This window comes from Rhea americana, unplaced genomic scaffold (genome assembly GCF_003343005.1).
Source record: "Rhea americana isolate MKP2758 unplaced genomic scaffold, rheAme1 scaffold_6, whole genome shotgun sequence".
In the NCBI taxonomy this organism is placed as follows: Eukaryota; Metazoa; Chordata; class Aves; order Rheiformes; family Rheidae; genus Rhea; species Rhea americana.
The window spans coordinates 3,244,211-3,259,440 of record NW_028186756.1 but is presented as its reverse complement, the minus strand read 5'-3'; the positions used below and the strand labels follow the sequence as shown (position 1 = coordinate 3,259,440).

General features: G+C 39.6%; 1 protein-coding gene across 2 annotated transcripts in view; it reads left to right on the top strand.

Annotated features, from left to right (window-relative positions):
- Window positions 1-15,230, top strand: part of GRIA3 (glutamate ionotropic receptor AMPA type subunit 3) — a 154,812-nt gene that overhangs the window by 18,066 nt on the left and 121,516 nt on the right. The window lies entirely within an intron of this gene.

Sequence of the window (15,230 nt, the reverse complement as noted above, 5' to 3'; positions counted from 1 at the left end):
GAATTCCATGAAGCTAGGCRTAAGTGTGAGCATATGGAGAGTTGAGACTCATGGGCATAGATCTACAAACTCTGATGATTATAATTCTGTCTCCTTCTAATACTTACATTGCTGCCAGTATTTTTTTTCTAAAAATAACAAGGTCGCTTATGGTAGTAAGGATTATATCTGCTGACTGTCTGGACTCTTAAGAAAATAAAGACAGAGGAGGAAATAGGGGCAATATGAAGAGCTTGAGAGGCTCTTCATATATGGCTAGTAGGTAAAAAGCTTTATGCATGATAGTCTTCAAAAGTCAATACATTTTTCAATAAACAACTTCTTAGAAAACTCAGAGGTTGGAASTGGACTTTATATTATAATGTCCAAACTTACTTTTCAGCCATTGGTTCAGTGCTATATGAAGTGCTGAACTGGATAGTCTAATTCAGGCCCTTACTTTGATCTTCRTTAGTAGCGATTCCCATCCTGAGCGCCAGTGTGATGGTGCTGTCTCCGCTGTGATCTTCCATTGCATGTCAGCCACGTCACTGTTCTGGGGTGGGGAGGCTGTTTGTTTGGTCTTGCCAGCAAGAGAGAATATGTAGGCTTGCTTAGCTTAMATAAGCCTGGTTATTTTTCAGAGGGCACTGATATGATACCTTATCACAGGCCCAAGTTCTTCACCAAACAGTCTTTCCAGTGTCACATATTCAAGTTACTTTCTTCCAATCTTTGGCAATAATGTAACTTTTTAAACAAAAAGAAACCCTGATTATGCTGTTTTAGAGGAAGAATTCTATCTTCTGAATCATGTTTCCTCTCTTGTTTGACATTTTTTCCTTATCTTAAAAAAATACATATTTTTTTATGTCAACATTTTGTTTTCTGTTGTTTTCCACTGTAATTGCCTCATGAATGAAATGCACATCTCGTGTTTGTGCAAGCATCGAGTTGTACCAAGGATGAAAGGATAACTTTAAAATTACGTGTACAGTGACATCATTGTGTAAAATTTCTGTAATCAGTGATGATTCTTGATAAAGCCACGCAACAATRTGATTGCTTGATTCCTGATAAGAGTCTTACAAAGATGAGATCTTTTACATGTGAGGATTTCCCACTCAATCCCCCCAAATCTCCCACAACTGACATTCATAAATAAATCTTTTAGGAGAAGAATTTAATTAGCTTGCATTTCCCACATCATTTGGTCTAATTAACTGGCTATGCTTTGGATTCCCTTCCTCATTTGGGAAGTTATAATGGATTCTGAAAGTTCTTGTAGGTATAACAGTTTTAGAAATAGACTTCAAAATACTGCTTTTAGAAGGCTACTTCTCTGTAAAGTGTAATTAGTTGCACTTACTTGCTTGATCTGTCATATTTATTCTGCTTAGCTGAAGTCATTAAAACACTAGATCTTACACTTATTTTACAGTTTGAATGATCCTTCCTTGAAAAGGAAGAAATTGGTAAAAGAAATATTTTTATTTTGGTGGTTTTATCTTTATTTTCCAGTGATATACTCTATGATTTTATTCCAGGTTATTTGTATGAAAGTAGGATATTCTCTATTTGAGATTAGTTTAGGGCTTGGGGAGTGGAAGCCACCAAATAAATGAAGGTAAGCGTCACCTTAGGAAAGGACACTAAACCAAGAAACGTTGTGCTTCTTTATACAGAGGCATGAGACTGGCCAAGTGCTCTGTTTTAGCACACAACCATGGTGTGTTTGCAGCTGCCATTTGAAAGATTTTTCAGTTGCCGTATCATAGGTTGGCTTTGTGGAAGGGAAGTTTTCTTTCAAAAAGCCAGAATTAAATCATACTTGCTTCATTTTTAATCAATCTGTAATTTATATTCATATGTTCACAGCTAGTAAATAATCCTGCTTCCGTCACTCTCTCCTGTTCCCATATTCCCTCAACAAAATAGGGACCTGTTCAGAGTGTTTCTGGTTCCTGTTGGCTAAGCAAGAACTAGTGAAGGAGGCTCCTATCATCTGGCCACCATCTGGAGCCATGTAARAACCAGGAATGCTGGAAGGATGAAAGATTTTTAGTGCCCTGAACACAGATTAGAACAGAATAAAGTCCCAAAGGCTCTGTGATTAAAGAGACACAATGAATCTATGAATTACATATACTCTGTCTGGAAATGTCGTGCTGTCCTTACTTGCAGCACCAAAATTGCTGTTGCTGGAAGAGATTAAAGGGAAAAATAATTTTTTTTTTCTCTAATTTATTTTGCGCATGTAGCAGCAAAATAAATTTTCTGACTGGTTGYAAGATTGCATCTGTAGTTAGTTCCATCATTTTTTATCTTCACTTTTTAATACACTTACAAGAAAGAGGGGAAGAAATACTTATAAAAACATGCTGTTAAATCCATAAAAATTGTTGAGAGAGTTGGGCTAAAACTGCTTTGAAATCATCTTTAAAARCTGACTTTGTTTCCAGCTGAGGATGGAAACAACTACATTAGAAAGGAAGGGAAGAAGAAGCCAGGATAACACAAATTTACTACTTGAACAATGGAAAATAAACAGCTGTTTAAATAAGGTGATTCAAATCCTGCTTGCTTTCCCTAACAGGATAGCTTCAATAGAATTTCATTTAGGACCAGTTGCACTGGGCTATGGAGTAGTGGAGAGCTGGGATGGTATGTGTTTGGTTTTTAAATGAATTTGGTGGTTTCAAACTATCTGGGAATTTGCTGTCCATGGTGTCTGGCGCTTGGTTTCTATATGTATCAAGACTTCTTGAAACTGGAATGACTATATGCTTAAACTAACCAGTGACAACCTACCTGTGTTTGAATTTTTGTCCTCCACCCCTTGCTCCAAACTTCTATTAGTTTAGTAGAAAACCACAGAGGACAGTAGCTTGCTATGTGTTCGTGCAGAAGCTTCTGGGTTCAGAGCAATCCTCCAAACCAGAAAGGAAGTTACAAGTGTATCATCATAATTGGAAATATTAGAAAAAAAATATGGAGTAGTTTTGAATGTTTCACATTTACTTAGTGGAGATTCAACAGTGGATTTAGCTCCAGAGGTAAAGAACAGCGTAGTGGAGAGGTCTGAATCCCTGTTCCTCTTTAATAGGTGATCACACTAGAGCAGAGGGTTAATAACATTGTCTGAGCTTCTTGGGGAAACTTGAAGAGCTGGTGAATTCATCAGTCCTTTTTATGCAGCTCCACTGGAGGATTTAAATATTTGTGTCTTTGATTTATTAAATTATTATGAGAAAGTCATTCTGTTGTTATCAGATTCATTTGTTTAATTGCAAGTTTCTATTCTATTTTTGTTATAGGAAGGTTTTGTCTCACTGATAACATTGCCAGTGGGAAGAAAGGCATGGATTAGCTCATGTAAATGAAAAATATATAGAGACAATCGGAGTACAAAGAAGTCTTCTGTGCCTGTAGCTGACATTTCTTGGAAAATGAGGCCTTTTGTGCCTTTTATTATAGTCTGGAGAGACACTTCATTTAGTCAATATATTTGAAAAGCTATACTACCTGAGTTCACCAAATAAATCTATTCCAAAGACCACAAAAATTTTCAAGTCAAAAAATAATCTGTTGATGGGCCACTTTGAAAGGATTGATGCTGTCAGTGAGACTGCTTGAAAATCAGACTAGGAAAATTCCGTAACAGTAACCTAGTACTACCTCCCTACAATGTTTTGCTTTAAATAAATATACCTTCAGCTTATTGCAGTACTTTCTTTTTAATGCTGTTTTGATAAGCAGTATAGAACCGCTATATAAAATAGGGAGGTATATGTGTGTCTATGTACATTTACATATACATGTGTATATATATCTTGAGTTTTAGATCTTGAGTTTGTGATGAGCTGCTTTCAGCCAAATGACATGAGTGCTTATCTTGATGGGCATTATATTGTTCTTAGCAAAGGAAAAATATTTATTCTAAATTTAAACAGGAATTGACTCTCACATTTGCAATTTAGTCAGTCATTAACTTATAAACCTGGAAGATACTGTGAATTAACCTGTGAAAAATTAGAAAAGCGAAAACTTTATTTGTATTTGGTAGGCCATGGGTAGCTTAGAGCTGAAAAGTGAGTCAAGATTATTGAAGYTGTGGAATGGTTCTTTTCATATTGCCATCTCTGGCTGCTGGGAATAAGGGCTTTCTCTACCTGCAGAACCTGGTTGTGTGTACCCACCTGAAGCTATGCAGAATTTACAGTCACTAAGATCTTTCCCTCTGCAATTGCTATATCCACACAGTGCAAAGCTTGTTTGAAATAAGTCAGAGTTCCAGAAAAGTCTTCCATGGTGCACTGAAATTCTGTGGCCAGGTCTCTGCGCTCTAGTGGAGGGAGGTCTTCATGAGCCCTGTGAGATGCCAGCAGGATACCAGCATCTTCGAGTCCCTGTGATTGTCTCCTCTCATCCTGTTAGCTCGTGGTGTTTTGTAAGCCAGTGCCATTTGTAGAGGATCCCCATGCAGCAGAAAGATAATATTCCTGAGCACTGACAATTGTCAGGTGATGCAAACGTATCTACAATGACCGGAAAAAGAGGGAGGTGCAAGGATCTCATGGAGACGYTGGAATGAAGCTGCCTGTTCCTTAGAGCAGTTTAATTCAGTCATTGGCCTCTTGGACCACGGTGATGAAGACTAAGAGTAACCAGTAATGGGGTGCAGGCCTTCAGGTAACAAGTGCCACCTTCTGCAAGGAGCTTGTCCTGCAGCTTGCCACAGAGGTTCAGCAACTGTGCAGTCATGTTAGCACTTCCTGTAGCAAAGAAATTCAGTGCTGTCACCCAAACTGCTGCAGTTAAGCTGGTTGGTGCCAGTAGATTGGCTACAGGGGCTGCTGTCACAGAGGTACACGCTGCTGTTTTCAGGCTGTCCCCCTCAGCTTTGTACTGATCTAGAGCATTGCTGGATTTACACAGCTATGTGTGAGCGACTGGTAAAAGTCATCTGCTTGTTCTTTGCCTGTTCRTGAGAGTATTTTCTTATGGTACTGCAGGGATGGATTGGTTACTGTGGAGGGGTCACTGCACTGGCTTATGGAGAGAGGAGTCTATAGTGTATTGCTCTTTAAAATCTGTACTTCTTTTCTGACACAAGGACTGGAGATTTGCTACTGAGACTGGAGAAGACATGGATAGCATTGCGATTCCTTTGTTGTGTTGGAGACCTCCCTGCTTCCTGAGTTTATGCAGTTCTGCATGAGGCTTGGRGTTGTTTAGTGTATGTGAAGAAGGCAGTAGCAGATTTATTGACTGTTGTGATCAGCTAGAGAGGAGTGTTTTCTAGATGCTTCTAATAAATGCTACTATTACACAAGGATGTGAATTAATGCTAATGTATCTCTGAGGTTGGAGCCATCTCTGTGAACCAAGAGAGCTGAGGAAAGAGATGGAAAATAGACCTGATAGATGATTAAAGAGTAGGTTGAAGGGAAAAAGTTTCCAAATGTTTCAAGCAACAGTTACTTGAATATGTATTTTATTTACATATAAAGGAAGGTTATGTAAAAACAGGCCTATAATTGAAATACAATGCGAATTATTAAATCAAATCATGTAGCAGGATCTCAGAATATGAACATATGAAAAAGACTGCAGGGAGCAGCTGGGCTGGTAGCTTTCTCCTCGTAACACTGGAAGTTACAGGAGTCCTCTCATTTTCTCTTATGCTACCAAGAAGCTTGAGCTATTGAGAGAGGGGAGAAAGGGTTGTTCTTTAACGTCACAGGATGGCAGGTGAATTCCTGTTGGCAGAGATCTTAGTAGATGATGACAGGGAGAGACGAGGCATCGCTGAAGGGGGGTGGGGGGCTCTTACCAGGGTGAGTCTTGTTTCATTTGGTTCTCAGCCTCTAATTCAGAGAGCCTTGTGTGCATACTGCAGTCTGTGCCTCCACAGCAAAACACTTAAGTGGGTACTTAAATGTATGCATGCAGCTTTGGGATCCAGGAGGCTTACCAAAGGGCTGTGGATGTCACTGAAGCAGCTGTGAACATGTAGACTAAGTGTTTCTTGAGCTGCACGTTGTTTGAGAGAAACTCCAGTGCTGCCCACACTACTGAGCTCTCATGGTGCACCAGTGCTAGGGATCTGGTTAGGACTGCTGGGACTAAAGGGCTGCTAGTCTGGCTTTGGCACGAGGCTTTTAGGTCTTTATCAAGAGAAGATAGGAACTCCACTCTTCTGTCRCCATCATGCATTCCTCTGTAGGCCGTGGGTCTCTACTGCCCCTGGTGATTAACCAAACTGTTCTCTGCATGTAAATGTAGTAGGGTCTTGCACAGAACAGCAATGGAGTTCCGCTAGATTAACATTTCACTGTGCCATTAGCTGAGAGCAGAATTTGAACCAGTATTCAAAGCTGCAACAATCTGTCCAAACCCCCTGAGATTAACAAATAATTTCAAGATAGGTCCATTGTCTTGCTTGTCTCCTCCTTTGAAAGGGCAGGAGTCTGTTAAGAATTAACACATAGCAATGTGACTTTTCTTTCACTATCAAGCTCTTGCTATATCATTTCCATCAATTCTGGCTTGCATGTTATTCAGCTGTGCACCAGACAACTCTTTCGTAATGTGCCAATTAACCCAGCTTGATAAATAGTGATTATGCATAATTTATACAGAATAATATTCTCATCATTCTCTGTAAATAAGGCACTGGCTTAGCTGAGGGCAGTGGGCTGTGAATTATTGTCAGATGTGATCCTGAAGGTCCAGGAGACTGGCTGCAGAAAGGACTCTTTGGRCTGTAAGGCAGAGAGAAATGATACCAAGAATAAAACTAAATGAAGGGCATGAGGAAGGGGAGAGGAATTGTTTTTTGTAAGGGGCTTTGAGATTTTATTTTTGTCATTCTCTAGCTTGCTTTTTCAGTAAATTGAACAAGTCTTTCAGTCCTACTCCAGCTGTCACTGAAGTCTGTGAGAGCTTCTCCAATGACTTTGGGTAACTGGATTGGACCCCTAAGAAGCATCTTAGCTTTAGCTGGCTGCTGACTCCAGGTTTTCACAGCCATTTTGTTTCCTCTTTGGCATTAGCTGTCCAGAGCCTCTCAGGCTGATAAGCCGACACCACAAGAAGCAGGTGAGAATTGCTTATCCCCCAGAAGCTCAAGTAATCACAGAGAGGGACACCGGAAAAGTGAAATCCAATCCACCRATCCAAGGTGTGCCTGCTGCAGCAGCACTTGCTGGGAAACTGTTGCAAAACCGCCGGGAAGGTGCAGTAGAGCCTGTTGCTTTGAGTAAACAGAGCTGTCCCTCGGCCAGTACCGTGCACTGTGCTGGCATGGGTAGAGCCCACTGGAAACTGCGGCTAGAGGCTGCTCACAGAGCTGCTGTGCTGGCGATCACATTCCTTTTCTCCTTGGACAACCTTAATCCTGGCCTTTACCTCATGGTGAATTTTACCCAGTTCAGTGATTCCAGGTGTGTTTTCTATCTCATACTATGTAATATATCCCTACAGGCCTATAAATGGCACCACCTCAGCAGTCTCAGCTCATCTTTCATCATGCTGCCAGAGTCTTGCTTTGATTTATTGCCTTTCACTGCAGTGGCCCAGGATGAAGTCAACTTCTGAAATCACTTGGAAAAGGATCTGCTGAGCAAGCATACGTTTAATAAAATGCCTGCCTGTTTCTAGTTCCTCCATACTGGGATGTTCCAGTGAAATGAGGAAGAATCCCCTTCAGAATAGTGGGCTGCTATAGATAGCTTGCAGTAGCTTCACAATTGCGAGGCACAGCTTTGTGTTTGACTGTTAAACTTCGTGGAAACAAGCCTAACATTGTGCAGTGCCCTCAATCTGGCAAAGGTCTGCCACTTTCTGATGAATGGGATTTTTATTTTTCTTTATACTGCAAAACACTTGCTTCTTTCTCAGCTTTTTGTTCAAGGTATTGACCAAATACGTGATGTATGTCATCATCTCTTAAAATGATAACAGTTACTTTGGATACTCCTTATCTATCAATTCTTGTCTAATTCACAGGAGAAACAATTTTCTGAGCACGTCCTTTTGTTCTACAGCGGTATGTTTAATGTCTTGTGGAACTTTTATTATTAGAATAAAATTATAGAAACATAATTTTATGTTGAACTATTAAATGTTACTATGCATTTATTAGAACATGCATATTAGCAGAGTATACTGGCTGCCTGTAAATTAATTGGTGCTAAATTTCCTTGTGTTTTATTTCTGTGAATAACTTTTGAAGAAACATTTTTTTTTCATATTTTTCCTCTTACCAACATTTTTTAGAAAAACTGCTTTAGAAAATGAGAAATAATTGCAATCCAAAGTAGTAATCATAGCATGCTGACATAAGATCTTAGTCTAAAAAGTAAGGCATTTCAAAYGGTGCAACAAATGGAAACAAGTTATTTAGCTCAAGTATGTGTTATGTATGTGTTGCTGGTATACCATGTTTCCAGCTCATGCTTTATGACTAATGCCTGCAGAGTCTCAGAAGTGGAGAATACAAATGATCATTATTTGTTGTTAATATGCGTAGATTCTGTTAAGGAAAACCTTTGCCAGGTTCTTGTGACTTTCTCCAGTACAGTAGGTACTACCTGATACGTAAGAGGAAAGAAAATCTCTCTGAGCAGGTACTGTAGTATTCTGGTTAGCACTTATTTAAATGTAGTCCTCAAATACTTAACTCGTTTTTTTTAAATCATCCTCCAAAAATTAATTATCTTTTGTGGCACATCTGTATCTCCACTTATCTTTAATCCATTTTAAGCTTTAAACCTCTATTTTGGTTTCATTAGACTGCAATAGATTATCCTTCAAATTCAGCAATGGTAATCTGCTTAATATTCTTTCAAAAGAAATGTTCTCCTAGACCATTGAATCCTGGATGTTTTAAAGATCAATATGTAACAGTGATCCCAGAATACTGACAGCGTAAAACGTTTTTGTAATTTGGACATGCTGATAACGGACCAGCATTTTTCTTGGATACTGGACAAGCAGACTACTTGGTTTCTTCAGACATCATAAATATGTTGCAAGTATGGAGATTTCAAAGTGTCAAGTGAAATTTTATGAAAAGTGAAACAATTATGAAAATTTGGTAGGTTATTTGAGTGTGATGCTTACTTTGTGCTTGAGTTTTGTCCAGTTTCTACATAATTTTTAGCTCTGTGGCCAGTCGTTTAAGAGAGGTAGCAAAGTGGCTAAGATGCTACTTAGGCAGATTAGGAACTGGCAGCTGAGCAAAAGCAGCGAAGGTAACATCGTGTATTCCAAGGTGCTCTGTTTACCTGCAGTGTGCTCTCTGACCGCGTAAAGCACACCTTTTAGAAAGCTAAGCACACTTTAGCTTTGCCTTTCTCAGGACAGTAACAGCAGTATTCAGCCTAAATCTCTATCTTACAAGGTGGTGTTCAAGGGTTTCCCATGGCAAGGGACACTTAAATGTTAATTAAATTTTGTAAATACCRAAGGTTTTTTGCGTGCAAGTCAAACTGATAAGTTTAGGGCAGAAGGGTTATGGTGCAGGTTTGCCTTTTACTCGCTAAAATTATGCTGATAGAAAAAAAMCATCAGACCAGTATGCAGTTAAGTTCCCTTTCTTCTGAATGCTTTCTGGGTCCATGCCTTTCCTTAGCCTTTCTAAGGGAGTCTGACTTTAGCCACACTCTTCCTCTTATGAGCAGTCATTGCAGCTCTTGGCAGGCTACTSTTGGCATCACGGTATGTATGAGACTTCTTGCTTCTCACTGTTAGTGTTCCTACTAGCACTGTTAAAGCCTAAGTGGCCGATTTTTATTGCTTGCAAGCTGGCATTTTTCATATGCTCATAAAATTCTCACAAATGTTTCAATCAGTGCGAAGAATAGATCCAGCGTGCTGCATATTCACGTACATTGTTAGATTTTTATTTGACGGTAGTAATACATATGAAGGCCAAAATGCATAAAACGTAATGAGTGGAGTCATGTATGTCATAAATAACTGGGCATATGGATACAAACCAAGGTTGTAGTAATCTATTTGTGCAGCGCCCGGTACCCAAGAGCTGTAATTGAGAACAAGATCCCAAAGTGGTCCTGAAAAATGAATAATAAATAAACTGTCTTTAGAGACTGTTCTGTTGGGCTGGAGTCAATGCAGAATGACAAAATTGATCTACATTGCGGTTTTGGCCAGAGAATGATTGGGGATGCTTGGATCTGAGCATTTATTTTGAATTGCTTTCCAATAAAGGGTTTAAAATATGAATGGATTAATCCTTATGCTTTTCATCTGCAATTTAGTAATAAGCTTTTTCCCCAAAGCAGGTGCCTGAGTGTTCTGGGTTTTATCTTATCAGCTCTTCTACAAAGAAATGCAAAATAAAGAATATGTAAATACATAAAGAAGGTACTAGATAGAGCATAGTACATCTGAGGAGTTTTTCCTCTGTATGAAAAAAGAAATATATCACTTTGAAAAGTCTTTTGTCTTAAATGAAGTAACAACTGTAGGTCATGCTTTTAGTTTGCTCTCTATAGCGAGGTTTTTTTTTTTAATGTTGTAAGATCACGTCCTTTATTAGGTAGGACAAGAAGTGAAGTTATGGCCAGCATCCTAGGAGAATGTGGATCTGATTCTGTGTTGMAACTTCCTTGATTTACTCCTACCCCTAACCCCCCCATGAATATTAACCATTTCAAAAATTGACGTTTTCAGAAATGCTTTTTTTGTTGGCTGAATTTTAAACAGCTAAGTGGAATCTTTTCTTGGCAGAATTCAGTGTTTTAAAAATTTAACTGTAAAAGCTAATTTTATTGGGTATAGATAATTGCAGTTCAATTCAGTTCTTAATATGGTGAGTTTGTCTTTRAAGCAAGTTGGCAAGTCCAATAGCCTAGAGCAGATTAGCCCCCCCAGAGGAGCTCGTCCGGAGTTCCTGGGCACTGCTGTGGGGGCTCAAGGACGAGAAAGGGTGTCTTTTCAGTGTGTTAAAACAAAAGGGGGGAGAAAAGCAGTGGAGGCACTGGCAGCAGCCTCTCTGAGAATCATGTGCTTACTGTATGAAGTGGAGTTAATGATAACCTGTGTATCACTGCAGTGAGGAAGTCGTAGGATGGAGCCTCAGRCGGAGCAAAGCGGCGAGCCTGTGCTCGGACATGTGTGTTGCTCCGTTACAGAGTAGCCCCGTTAGTCTGCTGGCAGGGAGAATTGTGTGGCGTCCAAGGCAATTGGCAGAGCAAAGTGGAGGGAATAAAATTATTCCACAGTTGAGGGAAGTGCAGAACACAAGGCTGAGGAGCTGGCGTGGGCAGCCCACAGCACTGTCGGTTGTGCCTGTGCTCCTCCTGAGAGCTTCGTCCCAAAGAACCGTGTAATTATCAGTTAAACAGGCCTTACAGTGCCCCTTTGACCTAGGTTAATTTTCAGACCCATTTCATAAGAAACTGATGTGAACAAAGTGGAAGTGACTTGTCCATAGAAACAGTARTGGAGAAGTAGTGTTTGTAACGTCCAGCTCCTGATTCCAGAGCCGCTTGGCTGGACTCCCCTGGGCAGAAAGGCGCCATGCGCCGCATTTGTAAGCATCCTGTGTAACGCTGAAATGCCAGGCACTAACGACACTATCCAGGTGAAAAGGTGTGTTAAAGTCCATTCATTAACATCCTCTTCCTATTGATGTTCCCCACCTTTTCATCAAACAAGCAAGATCCAAACCCTACTTATAAATRTTTCTAGTAATGCTTCAGTTGCTTATAGAAAGAACTGAAGAACTGGATTTTTTTTTTTTTTTAAGTGCCGGAGATTTGATGATTTGACTTTAGCTTCCAGCCAACACATAGTAGAAATGTCAGAGCCTATGCAACCTTGCTGTGTCAGGAACACTCACAGTCACTAGAAGGTAGGGGAACTGAATAGTGTTAGAAAGCAAAAATAAATTTTAAAAAGATACAAAACGTTCACTAACTTGTGTGAAATGGGGCATCTTTTTGAGATTTTGGCCTGGAGCCTTCCTGCGGTCTGTGCGTGTGTCGGGGAGGGAGATCATATGTGGTTAATCTCGGCACGTTTCTGTGGCGGGATGATGTAACTGGAGGGAGAGGGAGTTGCTGGGAAAGCAGAAGTCGGTGTTTTGTTCCCTTACACTCACGTTTAGGATGGCTGAGCTGCGAATCACTGCAGAAGCAGAGATTTCTATTTAAGTACGGAGGGATTTTATTGTTTTTTTTTTTTTTTTTTGGAAAGTCTGTTTACCACTGTGATAAGCATGTGGCCCTGAGCATTTTCTTCCCTTGACAGGAAACACGTCTGTCTCTCCTGACCCTAACGTTCCTTGGCTGCTTGTGACTTGCTTCAGGATTTACAGGCTTCTGGCATACTGTCCCAGCCTCTTCTGAAAATGATAGCACGTGGCAGCAAACTTGCTCTGAGAACAGGCCCATATTCAGCTCTCCATCAATAGCTGGATCTGCATTGCTCCTGATGWCAGAATTTTATTATCATCCTCATTTGTGTAACAGTTACTCTACCTCTGTCCTTTTCTTATGACATCTCATCAGGTAATARAGAGACCTGGCTGCGTGCCGTCCCTAGAAATGGACACACATCCACAGTGTTAGAAATGATGACTGTAATTGAGAACAATTTCTCAATGATGCAGCTCAGCGGAAAAAAGACATGCTTTTTTGAAGAATGAGCTTGCATCAGGATTTSTCAAAATCACTTCTTTAACAACCGAAGTGTGTGTTTGACCATCTGCATTTTTCAAATAGAGAAAAATAAACATAAAACAATTGTGATTAATTAAAGAAAAATACCAAAATTCTTACTCAAGCATGGAGATTTTTCCGATTGTAAATAGAAAGTAGTTGAAGATAGGGTTTAGATAGTAATTACATCTGCTTCTTTTAAATTAGACTTACGGCTCAATGATACTAAGTTGGTAAGGTAGTTAAAATGAATGTAATGATGTATTTGGTTTTTGGAAAGCAAGGAAAAAGATGCCCATGGGTTCATGGACRTTCAATAGGTCCATCTGATTATATAAGTAATTAGATCACAGAGTAAACAAAACCTGATGCTGCAGAACCATAACAAAATTGTAAGTCCAAAAATGCAATTGGATGTTGAGGACTGAGATAATAAGCCTTTTATCTTCCCATTACAAAAACGAAGGTTTACTTGCCCTTTAAATGGGCCAATAACATCAAATTGGCACCTTACAGTGTTTTCAGAATAGATAGTCAGGAAGCCTAAGSCATAACAAAAGTAGTAGAGCTTAAGAGCTTTGGAGCTTAAGAGATGCAGATATTCAAAAGCAATGCTGGCACTGAAGACAGATACTGTGTAGAATATCTAAAGATCTGTAGTRAAGATAGGCATGAGCCAGGGGAAATAAGATTGGACAAGGGGTGCTCTTGTTAGAAGATATTGTTGATGATCCTCCAAAAGTTTTATGAAAAATAGTTGCAAGTATCTGAAAGGCCAAATGAGAAGTAGTGTCATCTGCACTGAGACAGTCCATGTGAGCAATAGCTCCTTGCTGGTTGTTAGATACTGTTTGGCAAAGACCCTGCTGCATAGTCAGACTGCTCAGACTGTGATTTCGTTCTCTGTTTACTCACAAATAGAGAACAGGCCCTTTGCCTAGATGAGCACAGGCTGCTATGAAAATAGATATAAGAGTTTTAAAACAGTGATGCAAGACAGAATTTTGTCTAAGAGGCAAAGACGCTGAACCATTTTCAAATCTTTGACCGCAGTGCCGGTATCAGGCATAGGTGGCAAATATTTAAGAAGGGAGAAGGCAAGCTGGAGCGCGTCCCAGCTGGCCCCCGGCGCAGTGCGGAGGAGCTGGTCTGAGCTGAGCCAGCCAGTGTTGCATACCCATGTTTGGCATCACCCCAGGTCTCTCCAGTGACCCTACAGGATGTAGGAACTAGCAGTCCTAACAAGAGACGGTCTATATTGTTGATTTTGTTCCTGCTCTTAGATACCATGGTAGGCTTTCTGAGAACCCTTGTGAATCTTCTTTCTGATACTGAGTCCCTGTAACTTCCAGGGATTTCAGTAGAGTTACAGTTGAAAAGTATTCCAGAGCCATATACATGGCATGAAATAACAGGGGAATCCAGGGTCATGTGAAATACATTGGAATTTTAGGGTCAGGAAACTGGAAATATATTTTGTTTGAATTCCAGAAAGGGAGATTTTCCATTTTTTCCTGGAAAACAGTCTCTTTACTTTCTCCAAATAAAAAACTAGCAAACTACTAAAATAGGCCACTAATAAATATGTAGAAGGCGGCTGATCTGTGAGGTACTTACTCAGTGTGTGTGAGGACACTCAGGTTCTGCAGGGAGCTAGTCCCACTTCAGAGGATGTTCCCATATTCCTCAGAAGTAGAGGGGTTTATGCCACTGAAATGGTTTGAATACTGCCAGGCTTTCTAATGTAGTCTTTATTTTTTCCCTTCTTTTCAACTGTACTTTAGTGCCTTTTATTTGTTACTTCAGCTGGTAATTTTTATGGTAGCTTTTCTACTTTATACCTTGGTACATAGCTTAACCAAATGCCTTTTGAAACACTGTATTTAATTCCTCAGTCGTGCCTCTGGGAATCAATCCTTGCTATATTATGACTTATTTTATATCTTTTCTTTACTATTGTTGAGAAGTTTAGCAAACTTTTCTTTCAGAATCTGATACTTCTTATTCCCTATTTGTGCCTCACATGTATCTCTCTATCTACAGCAGCTGTACTTTGAAGCTGGTATCCACCTCTGCTCATGTCCTGTTACAGTGGCTTTTTTAAAAATAATAATAATAAAAAAATAGCATTTCTGTTTTTGCATCAGAATGTCCAGGAAGAAAAACGAATTTTCAGCCATGAGTAGCTATTTGAGGTGTTATCCATGATGCTGTGTCAATGAGCCGGTATTGTGGAGAATTCTTTTTAAAATTACTTTAACAGGCTTTAGTGATTCTGAATGGTAGCATTTATGCTAAGTACCATGATGGTACTTTTGAAGATGATGCTGTCTCTTTCTGTGTAGAAGTCATGTCATCTTTATAGGTAATTGCTTCCCCTTGCTTTTTGCAAAGTTAAATAGGCAGTTTTTTGGCAAAGGTGGTTAATGGGGCTCATTGAAAATTTCTTTTGCTGATTTCCATTCTTGACAAATGAACTTTTTAGACTGAGTGATCATTTTCATTGGAAATTTGTTATTTTTTTTTGTTACAAATGGGACTTGCTCATCTCCATTC